At 43.1% G+C, this 20,423-nt stretch overlaps 1 protein-coding gene across 1 annotated transcript in view; it reads right to left on the bottom strand.

The window, feature by feature from the left end:
• Positions 1-19,914, bottom strand: part of lingo2b (leucine rich repeat and Ig domain containing 2b) — a 64,411-nt gene extending 44,497 nt beyond the window's left edge. Inside the window, exon 1 of the mRNA XM_079573038.1 lies at positions 19,556-19,914. The gene's annotated coding sequence lies outside the window, so the exon portion shown is untranslated. The remainder of the gene's footprint in view (positions 1-19,555) is intronic.
• Between the last annotated feature and the right edge of the window lie 509 nt (positions 19,915-20,423).

A 20,423-nucleotide genomic window follows, 5' to 3' on the forward strand; every position in this document is an offset into this window, starting at 1 on the left:
TTTAATTGATAGCTACGCCGTGGATCTCGTGCTAATGTTGATACACTAATTAGACCCCCACTGAACTGAAAAACACAAACAAAATGGAGAGAAAAAAAAAAAGTGCCACATTTGTAAGATTAGGAAAAAAGGCAAACACACGCTCGAAATGTTCCTCCATAAATTGTCACTGTCCCAAATGCACCAACCACTTAACCACTTTGCTGCTAGCTTCACTTAGCCCAGAAATATCGAGGCATCTGCAAAAACAGTCTCTCACCAAACACTCTCTCGTTTTTCCTCCTTGCAGCCCATTTCACCAGCTAAAGCCTTTTTCGTTCATTCTCACTACTGCCGTCGTCTTTTCGCATTGCGAGACGCGCTTTTCCGGGTAAACAAGTGAAACATGATATGACGGCACGAGCAAGTGGTCTGAAATGTGTTCAACTACAGTAAAAAGAGAGCTGCCGTCAGGTTTTTGCAAGGTTGGCAACATGTCTGACTGGCTATGGTCGACAAAAATGGTTATGTCTATGTGAAATTAAATATAGGCTATACGATTTAAGAGGGAGGGAAATGCCCATTTTATGAAACTGGAAAATGTTGCCTTCGATGATACAGGAACTAGCCATTCAAGAATTTCACTCAGTTCTCAAAAGCATGCGCCATTTCATTGCTCAGAGCATTTATCTGTATTCATGAAAATTCCTTTTTCATTCAACGTGTAGTAGGTAGAAAAGTGCTACATAAATGTGACCATTTACCCTTTATGTCTCCCCATTATTTCTTTTGTCTCTTTGAGTCTTTGAGTGTCCAGAAAAGCGCTATATAAAACCAATGCATCCGCAGACCTCCCCCTCCTGCCGACAGAGCCTGTAGTCTTCCTAGTCCTCGTGCAGGACCTGTGTGTCCTCAGTGAACATGATGAGACACTCCTCAGATGTGACTCTAACGCCTAACTTCACCACTCCTCGCTTATGTAGACGCTATAGTTTCTTATCAGCCAAACAGAGCCTTCACTCTCAAAAACGCTGGGCTAGTAGTGATTCCTCGAGTTTCCAAAACTGTGGGAGGTAGAGCCTTTCGCTACTGGTTTTATGGAATGAACTCCTCGCCCGTGATAAAGAAGCAGACACAGTCTCTACATTTAAGATTGGGCTCAAAACATACCTCTTTGAATCAGCTTATGGTCAGGTCAGATATACAGTAGGTAAAGCTCTAACCCACAGCCTAAAACAAAGCTGCCTTAGGAGGAACACTGCTATCGGAAGTACAGTACACTGAGCCTTATCCTCTAGCTCTTCTTACTGCATTAACTTTGTCTTCTAATTATGATACAATATTTGCTTTATCTGTGGGCTGTTCATCACTATTCACAAGGTGTCTAGCTCCTCTTTTTCAGATGGCCAGTCATTAGTATCACAGTCTTCAGCCCTATACGTGGAGGAACCCCTGTCCAACAAAAACTGAAGCTCCAACAAGGACTGGACGTTCTACCGCAGTCTTGGCCCAGCTGCTGAGGAGCTCCCATTGTTCCTGGGTCTATATAGCTTGTTTCTCCATGGGAGTGGATCTCTCCTTCTGTGGTTCTCCCTGAGGTTTCTCTTTTCTCCCACTGCTGGGTTTTTGAGTTTTTCTTTATCGTGTAGGAGAGTCTAAGGACGGGGAATGACTCAGGGCTCATCACCATCTTCCGCTGAGGCTTATTTGGACATTTCTTCTGTTGGACATTATGTTTTTCTGGACATTACAGTGTTTTGTTTTTTCTTTTGTCATTGTCATTTGTCTTGATGTTTTGTGCCGCCCTCCTCTTGTGATTGGGCTATACAAAATGATTGATTGGCGGATTTTTAGCTTTACAAATGTAAAGAATATAAACAAATATAAAGCTAAGTGTGCTTTCTTATCATATTAGTATAGTTTTTTCAGCGTGCTTTACCTTTGTTAATTTCCTTCACAGCAACAGCATGTCCAGGCAAGGGCCTAAATACATTTCTTTATATTATATAACAGGGTTGTATGAAGGTCTAAACTACAAGCAGAGGTGACAAAACACTGCACACTTGATGAATTAACAAGATGGATACAAACATGGTATGAGCCTGTTGCATTTTCAAAAGTTATTTTCTTTATCGACCACAACTCAAAACACTGTCCTCTTCAAACTCTGGTTTCAGATGGTGAAGATGATTTCTTGGAGACTTATCATTTATATGGGTGATAGATATTTCAGTGTATAACTGCCAAAACAAATGAGTATTTCCCACTAATTCTTCTTAACTCCCTTGTAAACTTTCGAACGTTGAAAATTCCCAGAATTTTGCAACCCTAGTCTAAAGCTTAAAAAGAGCTGCATATCTCCCTGAGCATCATTGGAGGGGTTTGTGGTGCCGTTTGCACTTGAGATTTCTGCCACCGCTGCAAAATGAACGAAGTGAAAGGAATTTGAATGAAATGGCTTATTCTCCAGCTTCTTTGTCATTGTCTATTCAGACTGTAAATAGGTTTTCTGCACAGTGGGATAAAGTGAATATTATTGATGAAAAGTCATATGCATCAGACAAACTGTGCTTGCAACTTTTTTGCAAGCACAATACAGGAGTTAAGAGATGCCAATTGGGCAGTAATTGAAAACTGAGACAGTTTGAATGATATCTTAGTTATAGAGAAAGTCAGATGAGAATAAATATCGTCAACTCAAGTGGACATTGAGGTCACTTACGCTCACCCGCAGGCTATCAAAACAATGGCAGATGTTGAGGATAATTGTTGCACAGTATTGCCTTGAGACCTTTGTGAATGCAGAATGGATGAGAGAATCAGGCACTTGCTGGTTCAATATTTATAAATATTTTCTTTAACAGTCCGTAAGTCAATTTTGTTTTTGTTGCCTAGAGTTAGAGTATGCATGGCTGCGTGGCCTGAAGGAAATGTGCATAATATTCATGTTAAAGCTTCTATATTATGCAAAATCGACTTTTTTGAGCTCTCATCCATGGTGTGTTCCATCCTTCAGAGGCAACATGCTTGGAGTGGTTTCACTTGTCTCCCTTTTCTGCAAATAAAACACCCGTCCACACTCCAATACACGTCATGTGAAGGAATCCATTAGTTCCTCAGTTTATTTAGAAGAATTTGTTCAGACCCTGTCCGTGATCAAACTCCTCCCTGCTCAGATTAGTAGTTAGTTTGTGTCATTGCTGTCAGTCCCTTTTCACTGTAGCAATGAGTGTATCTTAGTGTAACTTTTACTACACAAAGATCATTATATACAACCTTTATACGTTCAGTTTGCTTGTAGCATGATGGATTTGTTTGCTGTTTATTCAAAGCTAAAATGTACTTTATCTCTCTAGCATTTGATTCAGTGTGGGTAAAACGGGTAATTTAGTCCGATAGATGTGCATTTATTTGATAAGCCTGTTGCAATGGGGAAAAAAAGTGCATTGTGCTCGTCCCACAACCCGTAATAATCCTATCAGCCGTTTAAATGAGTGGTTGAAAATAAATAGGTTGTTGTGGCCTTCAGTGGAGATGATGAGGGAGCAGAAGAGCATGGGGCCACTGTTATTACAGGGCACTGCTGCTGTCATCCTAATAAGCCACTGGAGCTGTGGCAGCTCTGGCAGACGCCCAGCCGCGCCGCCCTGAGGCGGACACTGTGCACTCAGACGCTGGCACCAGGACAGAGAGGACCCGGGGACACACAACTGGACAATGGAACCTGCCACGGCACCGTGGTAATGTGCTCTTTCAAGTGCTACGGAGGGGCATGAGGAGTGACTGCTAACTGACTAACTTTGCTGCTGGTTTGCTTTTGCCAGGGTGGCTCCTAACCGGAGCAATGTTGGAAAATATAAAAAAAAAGAATGCCTTTGGTGAAAAAAAGAAAAACATCCATCAGTGTCTTCTTTAGGGCTCACCACTAAAGAAGACCAGGTACATATTTCAGCAAATACTCATGCGAAAAGACCATGATGCAACATTCATGCCATTTGTCCATGCGACTGCTAAGCCTTCTTAAAGAAGTACTAAGTAACTTCTTTACCTTAATAAATCATCTTTGTAGTTCCTCTGGAATTAATGCAAGTATTAATGGGATGATTGGAGGGTCTTTCATCTCCCCCTGGTGTCTCACCAATGCACACTAATGGAATCACAAAGAAGAAGCTAACAGGCTAACGGGTATTTATCATCATGTTTGAGTGAAAAAAAGTATCTCTATTGTGTAATTGGATGTACAATATCCCTCTCTCCCTTCGACTTTTTTGTCAGCGTAGTATTTACTCTCACGGACAAAAACTGTAACATGCTACAACACCTATTTTATTTAAATGTATAACAATGGCCAAATACAATTAGACATTGTGACACTGCAACTGCTTAAAGGGACTATACAGAGTTAAAAATGTTAAGTATTTTCCTCCCCCTACATATTCCAGCCATGTCCTAATGTGCAGAATGAGCCCAGACCTGTTCACCGCAACTGCCTCTAAAATCCTGCATCCTGTCATTCAAAAAGATGCTAAGTCAACTCGTCATGCACGAGCTTAAAATAGAAAACTGCAGTTACGCATGAGACCTTAAGTGGCAGTAGTGAGCATAAAATGACCAACTTGCATCTAGTCTCTTTAAGTGAAATACGTAAAGGTGATGTGTTTCCCTTGACCAGAAAATGTGTGGCTACAGTTCCTGTGGATTAGAGAAGGTTGTAAATTGAATATTATTTAGCAAACTGTAAAATCTGAGGGGAAATAAAAAATTAAGAACTCCTCAGGCAATCAGCACGCTGGTCATCTTTTCAATTATTCCTTGCAATGATACTTTACTTCATAAGCAAACAACAACAGAGATTTAAGGCTTCACAAAGCTCCACCCAATAGCAAAAAAAAAACATTCTATCAAAAAGACTGAAATAGAAAGACCTACTTCACTTCGAAAGCCAATTGGTCTGATTAGCCATCCGTGATTGTCGCTCTATACTCCAAATACACATGCCAAGTGTCCCTGCATACTGCAACAGGCTCCGCAGGTAATTAGTCTTTGCTTATACAACAACAAACGCAACAGGGAATACCAACCATTCATTATGCACACTTTGGACAATGTACTTTAGTTTTACAATACAATCATGGTGAGATAAAAAAAAAAAAAAAAAAACAGCCCAGATTTATTGCACGGAATCAATTTTTCATCCGCGCACACGACACGTCAATTCACAGCAATAGAAGATCTCATTTGTCACAAAATCTCCACAATGTCACGCCTCCGGTCACGATTATCTTATGGTAATCACTTTTCAAATTTTTGCCTAAATTTCGGGTGGATTAAAAACGCGAATGGGGTGCAGCAGGAGGCAAGCGGTGATAGATTTTTTCGGGCCAGATGCAGAGCAAACCCCGAACAGATGCGGGGTTACGGGGAGGGGAGCGCGGCTGAAATAAATACCAAATTGGAAAGAGATGAGGTGGAGGCCAAGAGGTGCGCAGACTTCTTGATATAAAATCAGCTCCGTGGCTTCTGTCTCATGGATTTCTTCACCTCGACTCTCTGTTATAAAATGTCCGAAAAGCGCCGGAGTGTTAGAGTGCGATGTTTTGCCACTGTTTTGTGAGCACTACTTTGTTCAGCAGCGCAGGGTTACGCGCAGCGTTATAATAATAAAGGCGGAGCCTCCCCATGCGGTTCAGTTCAGAACGAGCACAGGGGCAGTGTGGATACTACCAAATATGAAACATGTCTCCCGTGTCATGATTGCCTGGCGACTGAGGTGGATCTTCCGAAAGGATGTCCGATACTGAATCCGGAGAACAGGGTTCAGCTCCTGGTAGGCGACCCGCTGCAGAGGTGCCAACAGGTTATGGGCCCAGGCAAATCCCAGGTACAGCGATGCACGGAAGGGGACTGCCACCGCGCTTCGACGGAGACGAAGCCCGCTACCACATCTGGGAGGCAAGGTTTTTAGCGTACTTGAAAACCATCGGCCTCAAGGAAGCTATCTTGGGAAGTGATGTAGCAGCGGGGGCTAGCGCACAAGAAGCTGCGGAGCTTGGTAGGAAAAATGAACTGGCATATGCAGAACTGTGTGGTTGTTTGGATGATAAAACGCTAACGCTAATCCTCTATGAGGCACCGGATGATGGCAAGAAAAGCTTAGAAATATTGAGACGCCATTTCGAGTCAGAAGAAAAGCCGCGGATCGTCGGGCTGTACACAGAGCTAACCAATGTGCTAATGGCTAACGGGGAAGAGCTAGCGGACTATCTCGCACGTGTGGAGAAGATAGTGGCCGCATTAAACAGAGCTAAGGAGACCCTCAGTGATGCACTTTTGGTGGCGATGGTATTAAAAGGACTCACAGATGACTACAACCCATTTTCTGTGCATGTTACTCAGACGAGGGAAGCGCTAACCTTCAACGAGTTCAAGGCGAGGCTAAGAAGTTTTGAGTGCACACTCCGCTACCGTAGCAGGCCCCGAACCGATGAAGTAATGACCGCAAATTACAGGGCGTCCAAACCGAAGTTTAAAGAGGAGAAGAAATATTTCAATGGACAATGCTTTATTTGTGAGAAGATGGGACATAGAGCCAGAGACTGTAGAAACAAAGACAAGAAACCCCAGCGGAAAGTGACCAGTGCACATAACAGCAACAAGGTGGTCACTGTTACAGACACTGGACAAGTCACTCCCCGCGTTAAAGACCGACATAAGTCCACGGAGGACGAAGAGACGTTTGTGCTGCGGGTGAGTGAATGGAAACCCCATGGCATGGAGCAGCAGGGTCTACTCGTGGACAGCGGAGCCTCTGCCCACATCATGACCGAAGAGGGAGCCTTCATCAGATTCGACGAGACATTCCGGCCCAAGAACCACATCATGCAGCTGGCAGATGGGACCCGGATCACCGGCAGCGTACAGAGGAAGGGAGATGCGCAGATCGAGCTGACCGACTGCAACGGGAGAGTGGTGAGTGTCAAGCTCACTGACGCCCTCCTGATCCCAGGATACCCACAGAACATCCTGTCTGTGGATGCAGCAGCTTCGAAAGGAGCAAGGTTCAACTTTGAGAAGTTTAACAACAAAATGATTCTTCCTGATGGCACAACATGTAGAATGAAGGTAAAAGACAGACTGTACTATCTGGACATTGTCACAGAGAAAGATGTAAACAGTGAGGATTCCTGTAATGTATCTTGTGATCTGAAAACTTGGCATGAGATAATGGGTCATTGCAACTATGGTGATATATTGAAACTTGAAACAGTTGTAAATGGTATGAAAATCAAAGATAAAGCATGCAGACCGAGCCAATGTGAAATTTGTCTAGAGGGTAAATTTTCCCAAAGCAGAAATAGACAAAGTGATGTGAGGGCCAAAGAGCCATTGGAGCTGGTACATACAGACCTGGGCGGGCCAATTACCCCAGAGTCATTTGAAGGATACAAATATGCTATTACGTTCACTGATGATTTTTCTGGTGCTCTCTATGTGTACTTCCTTAGAAGCAAAAACAAGGCGGTTGATGCAACTAAGCAGTTTTTAGCAGATACAGCACCTTATGGTAAAGTAAAGCGTCTGAGATCAGACAATGGAACAGAATTTGTTTCAGAAGAATACCAGTCATTGCTGAGAGACAATGCTATAAAACATGAGAGGTCAGCGCCCTACTCCCCCCATCAAAATGGGACGGCGGAGAGGAACTGGCGCACACTGTTCGAAATGGTCCGATGCATGCTGATCGAGTCAGGTTTACCCAAAGAGTTGTGGCCTTATGCAGCCAGGACAGCTGCAGTCATAAGGAACAGGTGTTTCTGTAAGAGAACAGGGGAGACGCCCTATTTCCTTTTCACTGGAAAAAGACCAGATTTATCTAAAATGAAAAAGTTTGGTTCAGAGTGTATGGTGTATGAGCAAAACAGGAAAAAGCTAGATCCAAAAGGCAAAAAGGGAATTTTTGTTGGTTTTGATCGTCATTCACCTGCATATATGGTTTATTTTCCAGAGACCAACAAGGTTCAGAAACACAGACTGGTCCATTTCATTACCAAGAACGTGACTGAGAGTCAGACGCAGACTGACACGGACCAAATGGAGGACCACTTAGTAGAGTGGGTAACTATACCAAGTCAAACTAGTCAGCCACAGACTGACCAAACAGAGCAGACAGACTTAGACACTGAGCCTGACCCAGACAGAGACACAAATCTGACCACTGACATTGACACACAGACTCCACGTACCACTGGTAGAGTCAGAAATAAACCTAGGTACTTGGAGGACTATGAATGTACAGTGCAGAGCAGTGAGTTAACTATTGACTACTGTTATCGGGCTACTGTCGGGCTGCCACAGACTTTTAAGGAAGCTATGGCATCATCAACATTTGAAAAGTGGAAAAACGCGATGAGAGATGAAATGTCTGCACTTAAAGAGAACAACACCTTCTCACTTGTGCCGTTACCAGAGGGTAGACAGACAGTGGGGGGAAGGTGGGTATATGCTCTCAAAGAAGATGAAAAAGGGAATGAAACATACAAAGCTAGGTATGTAGCAAAGGGATACAGTCAGGTAGAAGGACTTGACTACTATGAGACATTCTCTCCGACTGCAAACCTAACGTCACTACGTGTACTGATGCAGCTGGCTGCACAGCACGACCTTACACTAAACCAGATGGACGTTAAGGCCGCATACTTGCATGCGCCTATTGACTGCGAAATATACATGGAACAACCCGAAGGTTTCCAGGTTAAATCAAAGAATGGTGTACAACTTGTGTGCAAGTTAAACAAATCTATCTACGGACTTAAACAGTCTGGCAGGAATTGGAACATGATGCTCCATGAATTTTTGATTGAGAATGAATTTGTGCAGAGCCAAGCTGACCACTGTATCTACACTAAACTGTCGGACAAAGAAAAAGTGATTTTATTAGTGTGGGTCGATGATATAGTTGTGGCTGCAAGTAATGAGATGTGTTTAAGAGAGGTCAAAGAGAAACTAAAGAGCAAGTTTAAAATGAAAGACCTCGGACATCTCACACACTTCATTGGGATTGATTTCACACAAAAAGTGGGCACTGTCAAAATGAACCAATCCAGGTACATTAAGAAAATACTGGAAAGGTTTGGTATGGCCGAGTGTAAAGCCAGAGCCACACCCAGTGAAACCAAATGTGACTTGTCACCAGAAGGGGATAAAACTGATCAAAGAAAATACAGAGAAATGTTGGGCAGCCTCATCTACATCATGACCTGTACTAGGCCTGATATCAGTTGGATTGTGAGTAGACTGTCACAGTACATGTCAGATCCCAGAGAAAAACACATGACAGCCTTAAAGCATGTGTACAGGTACTTACAAGGGACTAAGCACTATGAACTGTGTTATAGCCAGGGTACCACTAAACTAGAGCTGAGTGGATACTCAGATGCGGACTGGGCAAATGACGTCGAGGACAGAAAGAGCACTACAGGCTACTGCTTTAGCCTAAGTCAGGATGGTGCTATTGTTTCATGGAAAACAAAGAAACAACAAACAGTGGCACTGTCGACATGTGAAGCGGAATATGTAGCGCTGGCAGCTACTATTCAAGAAGCGCTCTATCTTACTCAACTATTAAAGGACATGGACCACAGTTTTGAGCAACCAACAAAAGTTTTTGAGGATAACCAGGGGACAATATGCCTTGCAAAGAACCCTGTGAACCGTCAAAGGAGCAAACATGTGGACATTAAGTATCATTTCATCAGGTCCAATGTGTTACAGGGCAAAATTGTTTTGGTGTACTGTCCAACTGATAACATGGTCGCAGATGTGTTTACAAAATCTGCCACTAGAGCCAAAATAGAAAAGTTTAAACCTTATATTTTTGGTAACTAGTGCTATAACAATGTGAGTGGCACCATCGAGTGGGGGTGTTAGAGTGCGATGTTTTGCCACTGTTTTGTGAGCACTACTTTGTTCAGCAGCGCAGGGTTACGCGCAGCGTTATAATAATAAAGGCGGAGCCTCCCCATGCGGTTCAGTTCAGAACGAGCACAGGGGCAGTGTGGCTACTACCAAATATGAAACATGTCTCCCGTGTCATGATTGCCTGGCGACTGAGGTGGATCTTCCGAAAGGATGTCCGATACTGAATCCGGAGAACAGGGTTCAGCTCCTGGTAGGCGACCCGCTGCAGAGGTGCCAACACGGAGGAATAGAGATTTTGGGGGCACTTTCCATGTTATGGTTTTACGCCGCTGATCAACCAACATTAGCTTTTAATTCTCCAAGTAATCCCATGGACAAATACTATCAAGAATGTTCAATATCTACATAACTAAAACACACAAGTCTATGATCCCATCTGCCTAAAGTGAGGCAGAGGAGCTTAATATGTCCTGGTGTTGTCCTCTGTGGAGTTGCCTGTTGATTTCCTGCAAGTGAAGGTGTGATAATCGCTCAGAGATATAGTGATGATGTGTTTATATATAGCGGCGGAGTGACATGTTGATAACAATTTTGACTTCCAGCCCCACGGAGGTGTTCCCGTCGTCATGAGCAACCGGTACAACATCTGCTGACAGCCGCAACACAATACGGAGCGGCCTGTTACGACGAGGCAAATGAGCGGAGCGCCATATTGATTCGAGCACGAGGAGCAAATGTGACCCCGTGGCCCATTGACAAGATCATATTCAAGCATCGACCAAACATAAAGCAGGAGGATTTGGCTGGCCCATCTCCAAGCAATAACCACTTGTATCGACGGAATCCTATTGTACTCATGGTGTAGCAACTATCTTCCCTGCATGATTATTAGATGTGCAAAACAACATTGGAATATTATATTTAGGTTCTGAGAAGTTGACCACTCGTACAGTGCGTAAAGGAAATGAGTCATGTGCCCACACAAACATTTTATATAGCATATGTGAACAATTCAATTTCAACAAAAAATGCCACATAGCACCTTATCATTCTGAGGGGACATTATGTTTCATGAGATCGGTATCATATCACATCATCTGGGTGTCATTTTGGAACAATATAAAGTCAGATGCTCTTCTTTTTTTTTTTTACGAGCAACAAACTGTGAATATGGGTGAGCTGTCATGCTCCATAAAAAGCAGTATGCGCAAAGCAAGATGTTTATAACACAGTGTAAACTTTATGGATAGTTGGCAATCTGATTAAAGGGGACATAGGCAAAATTGTCTTTTTGTGAGGTTTTAACCATGTTCCAACATTAAAAAGATACCTGCAGTATAGTCATGTTACTGTAGCGCAGCAGCGAGAAGCTCCAGGGTTCGATTCCCACCTGGGCGGGGCCTTTCTGTGTGGAGTTTGCATGTTCTCCCCGTGTCTGCTCCGGTTTCCTCTGGGTGCTCCGGTTTCCCCTACCACTAAAAACATGCACAATAGGCCAGGATGAATGATGTGTGTGAGTGAATGTATGGTGGTGGTCAGAGGGTCCGTTGGCGCAGACGTGAGCAGTCGTGACAGCGCTTGTCAGTCTCCCCCAGGGGAAACTGAAGCTACAAACGCAGTTTACCACCACCGAGTATGGAGGGAAGGTACAATTGTCTCATGTAAAGCGCTTTATGACCATGTCTGTGAAAGGCGCTATACAAATAAGGATGTTCTACTTCATTCACCCCACTAAACAAGTGCTCTGGTTTGTATATCCTGGATTTTGTTGCACATACGAAATAACTCAAACCTTTACTGGATCCACTCTGAGCAGCTCCGTATTCGAACTCAAAGTTTGTTACAACAACAATGATTAGTTAATATTACCATAGCTAAAAATGGCAACCTGTGTCTTGCTTATACTGTACATACAACTTTATTCAACCCTCCCCATTGTTTCCACAATCATAATGCCCCCTCTTCTACTTCGAGTGCTCTCATATTTCTAATAATAATTATGACCATATCCCATATATTAGTAATGGATATGATTATTTTAAAAGGCTCCTGCTGAGTGTTGAGCTTAGAAACACTGCTGACTTCTCTTTTCCCTCAGAATGTCACATGGCCTTAATTTTCTGAAGCGTCCTCTTTCACAGTCACGTATGAATTTTTGATTGTGAATATCTGCATAAAATAATGGGAGTTGGCAGCTTTCAGTTGATTTTGGCTCTTGCTCGAAAGGGCTCATATGGTCCCTGCCAGGCGAGTGTTTGTTTGGGAGAAAGGGAGATTTTCGGCTCAACGTGCATTACAATGGGGATGAAGGGTGACTTGAGGATATGCGGGCAACTACATAGGCATTAAATAAATATGCTATACTGTACTTTGGACGCCTTAGTCACGGGGTTGACACAGACATGCAAGAAACCGTTCATATTCAATCCAAGGAACAAGTTAGAGTCATCAATTGTTTAACAGTTGGAGAGGGAGATGAATAGCCTGGCGTGGCAGAGGAGAGGTCTATGTACCATGCGTAAATTAGATCTCAGTCTCTCAGTCGAAGAGGCGACTTTGTCCTAACAGCAATACATGAACTTTCTCAAAGAAGACATTACTCTCTAACGTATAGTGTCTAAAAAATTAATTGGGTCCAAGAAATTGTGGGCATCAGGGCACGTATGGACAAGTGGCAAGATACACTGCAATCTGTTCATCTCACAATCATTCACAAAACAACTGGCCATGACTCTAAATGAGGGAAGCTTGCGAAAAAAAAAAAAAAAGAAAGACTCCATCTTGAGAAACCAAAACTTCAACCTCCTCGCTAACCACACTGCCATCGTGGTCCAACGCACCGGTCTCCCAAAAAAACACTTTCAAAGCACTATCCTCCTCCCGTGCATTTCCCACGCACCACTGTGTTCCATTTTAATCGTGCACCGGAGAGCAAGGCGGGAACCTTGAGTTTTTGCTTGAAAGTGACGCCTCCAGAAAGTAGCATCTCTTCTGCATTGCTAATCGCGCTCGCAGCAAAGCACCCAACAGACTAACCTCGTCTTCCCCGAAAAATCTGGTCTCCAATAACAACGCCGGCTGTAGCTCCCTGCATGGCTAATGTGTTTTGAGCGCAAATTTGTATTCAGAGTGACGGAGGAGAGATTAGACAGTCAGCATGTCAACTGTATACCTTCCAAACTTGATTAGTTTTGTATTGAAGGTATTTTGTTTCATGCAAATTAAGGTGTTATAGGGTGAATCCCATTGTCTGAGATTTTTGCATAACTGGTCCACATGTTTGATAATGTATTCACGAAAACACCTTGAGAATAATGCATCATTTCTGGGTAGGACACAATGTATTGTTAGTGTTCCTCATGATTACTATGTAGAATTGAATGGTTATTGAAATATAACCTATATAATGCAAAAACTGAAGCCTAAAGAAATAATGCTTCTACCATAGGTAAAATGGAGAAGCAAAGAACAGTCGTCCAGTTACTCGTTAGTCACAGTACTCGAATAGTATTTCCACCCAGTAATTTCTTTTTTACTTTAACTTCAGTAACTATTTGTGTCACTTTAATCTGCTTTCAGCTATTTTCTAGGATTTTTTTTTTCGTCAGTAGATGTTAGTATTGAACCCTGCTCTGCAACTCCCTCCTTGCATCTCAAGAGTCTGGTGACCGTGGCATCAACTGCATTTACACAGCGGTTCATACACAAGCACACAGGAAGCAGAGTAAACCAGTCAGCAAAGGGCGGGCATCTGCCGTTGAAGCGGTGTTGTTAGCGGTTCTGCGGTTTGCACAGGATTATGAATCACGAAACTCACCTACTGCATTTATTGATGATTGGAAAAAAGCTCTCTCTCCCATCTGATTGCCCTGGCTTGTTTGAGTTTACTGATGCCGCAAACAAGGGCGTGGGTCACAGACTGATATCCCTCTGTATAAAAAATATAGAGGGGAATCATTCTGGTCGCACCAGGCTACGCCCCGCCCTTCACCTGGCTTTCCCTTTAACCCGCCCCTCACTCCCCTCCATACGAGGCCATGATGGTGCATTCAAAGGACAATGGAAATCTCATAAACCTTGTCTGAAACACACACTAATCTGCAGAATAAATAAGATATGTAGCAAAGGTGCTTGTCTCTGCTTCTGCGGGACAAAGTTGGCACGCTGTTTCAAAAGGTGGTGCATTTAGCAATTAGCCGAGAGCAGTTATAAGCTTCTTTTTTTTACTTTTTAAATTATTAAAAAGTATCATTACTTCAGTAAATAATTGCCTTGCCAAATTCCAAGGAGAAAACTGCCACTGCTTTAAAAGATATTAAGGCTAGAATAAGAGTTGGATTGACTCTGATTGCATATTAAAATATTTTATGTGAATATTATGTGCACAAACTAATATTGTACACAACATTTTTCCAAGCTGGGATCGCCTTTTGATAGTCTAATCAGCTGCTAAACTGTGTGATATTTTCTCACACTCCCAACCTTTTGAAAACGATAACAATATTGCTGTAAATTTGCCATTGCATTTGGATGGCTTTGAATCTGTAAAAGCCTTGCATATGTCCACACACCTTTTCAAAGCATAGAACTCTAATTATTAATCCACTAAACATGCACACAAAAACAGTGGCCAAGTCTTTACGAGCACTGCTCGACTGCCAGGTTCATGTTTATAATTATTACTCCATAATCACTTTATGCTAAAACAACTTTTTGAGCATTTACTTACTTACCCAGTATATCATAGGCATACCAAAGATTCTCCATCTCTCCCGTCCTTTACCCAGTTGTGGAGAAGACCATGAGTGAGGTTTTTATCCTTCACCTCCCCTCCCTGTCTGCTCCAGGTGGTCTTGGGTCTTCCGTTTGCCGGTTTCCGGTGTCCAGAAGAGGGTTGTTCTGGTGATAGACTCCCACTCCAGCCAATTTCATCTTCTCTACATTATACAGTCATCCTGGTGGTGAGTCGTTGGTGTCGCAGTCTTCAGCAATGTCCATGGAGGAACGGAAGAACCCTGACTACAGGGATTCGACAAGAAGAACTAAAACTCAGCCTTAGCCCATCTACTGAGGGACCCATTCACCCTGGGTCTCTATAGCCTGCCCGTCCAGGGGAGTGGATCTCTTCTTCTAAGAATGTCCCCAAGGTTTCTTTTTTGGTTTTTGAGTTTTTCCTCGTCGTGTTCACGGGTCTAACGACAGCAGACACCCACGCGGCTCGTCATTACCTCCTGCCGATATTTATGTGGGCATTATGTTTGCCTGAATACTTTATCTGCCTGAACTCTTCATTGCCTTGTTTATTGTTTTGTAATATGTTTCCCTGATGTAATGTGACCTTGAGTGCTTAGAAAGGCACCAAACAAATGAATGTATGTGGTAAGGAGAACTTGTTCATTGGTTTATTTGGTAGGGACAGTGCAAGTTAATGAACAAGTCACACCGGATTGTAGCCTTAGGCTAATTTCCATCCGTCGTCCCTCATGCGCACTCTCAAACACACTCTCATTCATCCTGGCCTATTGTACATGTTTTTAGTGGTAGGGGAAACGGAGTACCCAGAGGAAACCTACACATATATGGGGAGAACATGCAAACTCCACACAGAAAGGCCCCCATCCCTGGTGGCAATCTTGATTGTATTGTCTGCTAAAATAATTCTTAAAAGCCTCCTTAATTAAACAACTAGTTTGGAGGACAGCTAGCTTTTGTTTCTTTCTGTCATTCTACAGGACTGAAAGCTTTCAATCATGTTATAATGCTGTTCCCTCCATAAAGAAACTTGTAGTCATGTTTAAGAATAATTTATAAGGCAATAAAAAGACCATTTTGACATCATGTGATTTCATTATTTGTACTTGCTCATTTGAGCCTTACCCTCGGACCAAGTGTTTTGGGACAGCCGTAATCACTTTGTCCTAATACCAAGGTTAGGAACCACTGTTTTAGATTAAAGATTCAGGACTGACCGTTCTTACTACTATTACTCGCTTCTTTGTGTTGTTTTTGAAGGCATGGTAACTTTCTGAATGAAAGACAGTTGATTATTGCTACTGAAATTAGCTTACTCTGACTTCCTGCTGATTATGCTGTCTCAAGATAGTAAAGATACCCCTTCTACTCAGAGACATTTGGTCCCTCCCCATACAATCTAGCAGACAAATGCCTATTAGATGATTTCACTGAGTGATAATTATTTCCGCTTGAGTGAGAATGAGATCTAACATACTTAAGAGACGTATCCAGTATCACACAGCACTTGTTGCAGCGATGTGTGCGGCTTATCGCAGAAATGTAGGGCGTATTTATCCTTCCAGCGGCTCTCTCAAAGTTTAATGCTAATTTTATTTATGTTTTCAATGCTCCGGCCCATTTCTTGTTTTTTTCATTCGCTGTGACTTGAATGGAGGCGTCCGCGGCTTCACTGTGGTTAGCTCTCCATGCCAAGAGACGCTCTAATGGCGGTAATAACACTAACAATCGATAGAGGAAGGATGAAATGTGATGTGGGGAGGGCCAGGGGGAAATGCCAATAACACGAGTGGCCTGTTCATAGACAGTAGATGAAATGGTTATGGGATGAGCGTAATGGAAGTCAATCGCTTTTGTGAAATTTGGACATAGAAATGCAAAGCTGTTTTGAAGCGCGTTGTAAAATATTTTGGGCAACACTTTGGGTCTCCATCGCCCTATTGACAATTGAAGAAAGCAAAATTGTGATAGGATGAAGGAGCATTACTTTTACGAAAGAGTCGAGAGAGAGAGATGCAGGAAACGTCTCTAGAACGGCTGCAAGGTTGTAATCAAATCGAAATGACAATTTGAACGACTGCAATTTCCAAATCCCCAGGACTGCGATTATGATTACATCCTTTGCCAAATGGGATTTTAGAACATTTAGTAGTTTAGACTTCTATACAAACCCTTTGAAAAAAGACCAAAGATGTTGCTAGCATTTGGCCTCTGCTAGTAAATTTGTATAGCTCCAAACGGGGGTGACGTTAGAAGCGACCAAGCTCTTCCACGGGCACGCACAAAGACCAGACAGGTACGCATCAACTCGTCTAAGCTCAGGTAAGAACATATCTCAGTATGGAAAAACTGTGGCCTGTTCCTTTAAAATGTAAATCTCACATCTAATTGTAATGGCAAGAGTTGTCGAGGGGAATCTGTGTATTTTATAACATCATGCAGCCTTGCACTCTGATGTATCTAACACTTTGGAAGATCGAAGTCGCTGAGGTAAAGAGCCCATAAAACACCACACGAAAATGTGTAAGCACAGAAAGATTTATAGATAGATAGATAGATGGATGGATGGATGGATGGATGGATGGATGGATGGATGGATGGATGGATGGATGGATGGATGGATGGATGGATGGATGGATGGATGGATGGATGGATGGATGGATGGATGGATGGATGGATGGATGGATAGATAGATAGATAGATAGATAGATAGATAGATAGATAGATAGATAGATAGATAGATAGATAGATAGATAGATAGATAGATAGATAGATAGATAGATAGATAGATAGATAGATGATTGATAGATAGATAGATGGATGGATGGATGGATGGATGGATGGATGGATGGATAGATAGATAGATGGATGGATGGATGGATGGATGGATGGATGGATGGATGGATAGATAGATAGATAGATAGATAGATAGATATAGATAGATGATTGATAGATAGATAGATAGATAGATAGATAGATAGATAGATAGATAGATAGATAGATAGATAGATAGATAGATAGATATAGATAGATAGATAGATAGATAGATAGATAGATAGATAGATAGATAGATAGATAGATAGATAGATAGATAGATAGATAGATAGATAGATAGATAGATAGATAGATAGATAGATAGATAGATAGATAGATAGCACTTTCATGAGTTGATCTGCCCACGTCATGTAAGACAATGCGCAGCACAGTCTCAGGTATGTGCTCAGGGCGTTGTCAGCTCAGAGGAGATGATTATCACTGTGAATACCCTTAAAAAGGAAGTGCATTATGGAAGTCACAAGATGCAATGAACCAACACCGATGCCCCGGAGCAAGTTCCCCCCCCCAAAAAAACAAAAAAAAAGCGCAGCCTCTTCGACAACCTCTGCCCCCTGCTTCCACCTATAAGCAGCGGAGGTGGCGTGACAAGTAGGAATACAGAGAGAGAGAGAACAACTCGTAGGTGCAACAAACAAGACACAAACCACCTCTCCCCATTATCCGCCCCATCCCCATCCCCCTATTCCGCCTTAACGAGGATACACTTTTCTCTCCCCACTCTCTCTCTCTCTCTCTCTCCTCTTCTTCCCTCCCCACCCCACCCGTCCATGCCGTCTCTGGGGACCAAACACACCCCTGACAGGTTGCCATGGAAACGCCTCACTCAACTCAACTCACTCACGCTTTTGGTCCCTCCGCTTTTTGTCTATCTTGCAGTGGCGGAGAGGTAGGTGGAGAGGTAGGTGACGCCTCTATCTAAAGCCATATATTATGCTCTCTCTCTCTCTCTCTCTCTCTCTCTCTCTCTCTCTGCTTTTGGAGACAAAAAAGGAAGAAAGAAAGAAACAGATTCAAGAAAGACAGAAGGGGGCTGGGGTATGAACTTGCGGACCCCGATGAACTCGGTGCAGCTGTATTGAAAAACTTTAAGGGATGCTAGAATGAGTTTAAAAGCTTGATACAGCCTTGCTCCCCCCCCCACACACACACCGCATCGTAAGCCATTTCTCTTGAACTCTGCTCTCTATTACGAAAAAATAAGAAGCAGCTGATTAAATTTGCACACAATTACTGCAGCCAAGCCATAGTCAATTAATGCTCAGGAAAGCCAGACCAGCTCTCTCCTCCAATCCTCTATAGCAGGAGCATCATTTATAATTCACTTATACATGTTGCCTGTAAGGTCACAATTGGACAGTATATGGCTGTATGAACAAACATAATGGAACCCCCCCCCCCCACTGGTTTCCAGCGGATCTTGGACCACTCGGGGGGTAACAAGAAGCAAAAGGACTCCCGCTGCCAGGCCACTCCGACTCCGAACTTCATACAGTGCATGTGTCATCCCCGCTGAGCAGCTTTTGGGGGACAGATTCCTACATCCACCGTGACGCGTTGATGTCATTCTATCACGCAGCAGTGGGTTCACATCTTCTTTGCACTTGTACAGTAACCGGGCTATATCAGTCACTCACAGATTATGTTTTTTTTTTGGGGGGGGGGGGAAGAAAAAGTGTCATCATGTGCACCCGTTTCCTTTCCCTCTCCTCCTTTTGGCCCAAACTATAGGCTTTTATCTCCATACCCGTGGGAGTAAACTCATCAGGTCCCCTCGCCTCCACTGGTATATCCTTTACAATTTGGCTCCCCAGACCAAGTATAGCTACGCCTTTAGCCTGGTGGTGATGAAACCAAGTGTCAATATCTTTACCCCCCACTAGTTCGCAAGCAGTTGATAATGAGTCGTGCTGGAAAGACAAAAAAAAATGTTTGGACACGGGAACAAACCGCAACAATTGATTTTTTTTTTTTGTTGCTGTTGCTATTCTCGTGCAGCTTTGTACAAAAAAAAAAAAAGAGGAAATAAAAAACCCGCATGCTTATTTAACATTTTCATTGCGATTCTTACCTGTTATACCTGCTGAACCATGCGCCAAATCCAGCTTTTACATGACTGTGTGGGAGTCCGCGGTTCACTGACGCACAGTTGGGTAGACTGTGATAGCAATTCTCCCCCAGACTTCCATATGAAGAGAGAGAAGAAGAAGAAGAAGAAGAAGGAAAAAAAACACCCAAAAACTACTTCCAAAGATTGTTTTGTTCGGGTTTAATATTCGTTGCTGCTGTTTTGGAACCGGTTCATCCCTCTTCCAGACCGCTCCTCTAACGAGTCATCAGCACAGCGCGCGCGGGATGACGGGGAGCACGGCGGGGAAACGAGGCTGGCGCGAGATGAGCGAGGGAGAGGAGAGGAGAGGAGAGGAGAGAGGCGAAGGATGCGATGTGGAGCCGTGCGTGCGTCAAGCTGAAAAAGCGTCAGGCGCGTGTGGCCAAACCTTCAGCGCAAAAGCACGCAGAATATTGGACAGAGTGTGACAAAAGATTATGCATGTCAGAGGCAGGGGCGGTTCCAGTGGAGCGTGGGGGGCGCGGTTGTGGGCAATTCTGGGGGCATTTGCAGTGCACACACAGACCTCTAAAATGAATAAATGCATGTACGATAAGCAATGATCGGGGAAGAAACAACATGATAAAAGTTCCGACAAAATTAAAATGTCAAGTGGATTTTTCATAAGACTGTTTTGTGTACGCTCTTCCGTTTTGCAGGTGTGTATAGCCACATTGTTGTGAAGGTTTTCAAATTGAAGTCATTCATATTTATAAATCTATCCATTCTCCAAAGAGACTAGAGAAGCAAACTTGAGAATGTGAAGGTAAATAAACCAATGTAACGAAAGTGGCAATGGACAAAGCATTACTGAACGTAGGCAATACAA

The sequence above is a fragment of the Gobius niger genome, assembly GCF_951799975.1.
Source record: "Gobius niger genome assembly, chromosome: 16".
NCBI classification, from domain to species: Eukaryota; Metazoa; Chordata; class Actinopteri; order Gobiiformes; family Gobiidae; genus Gobius; species Gobius niger.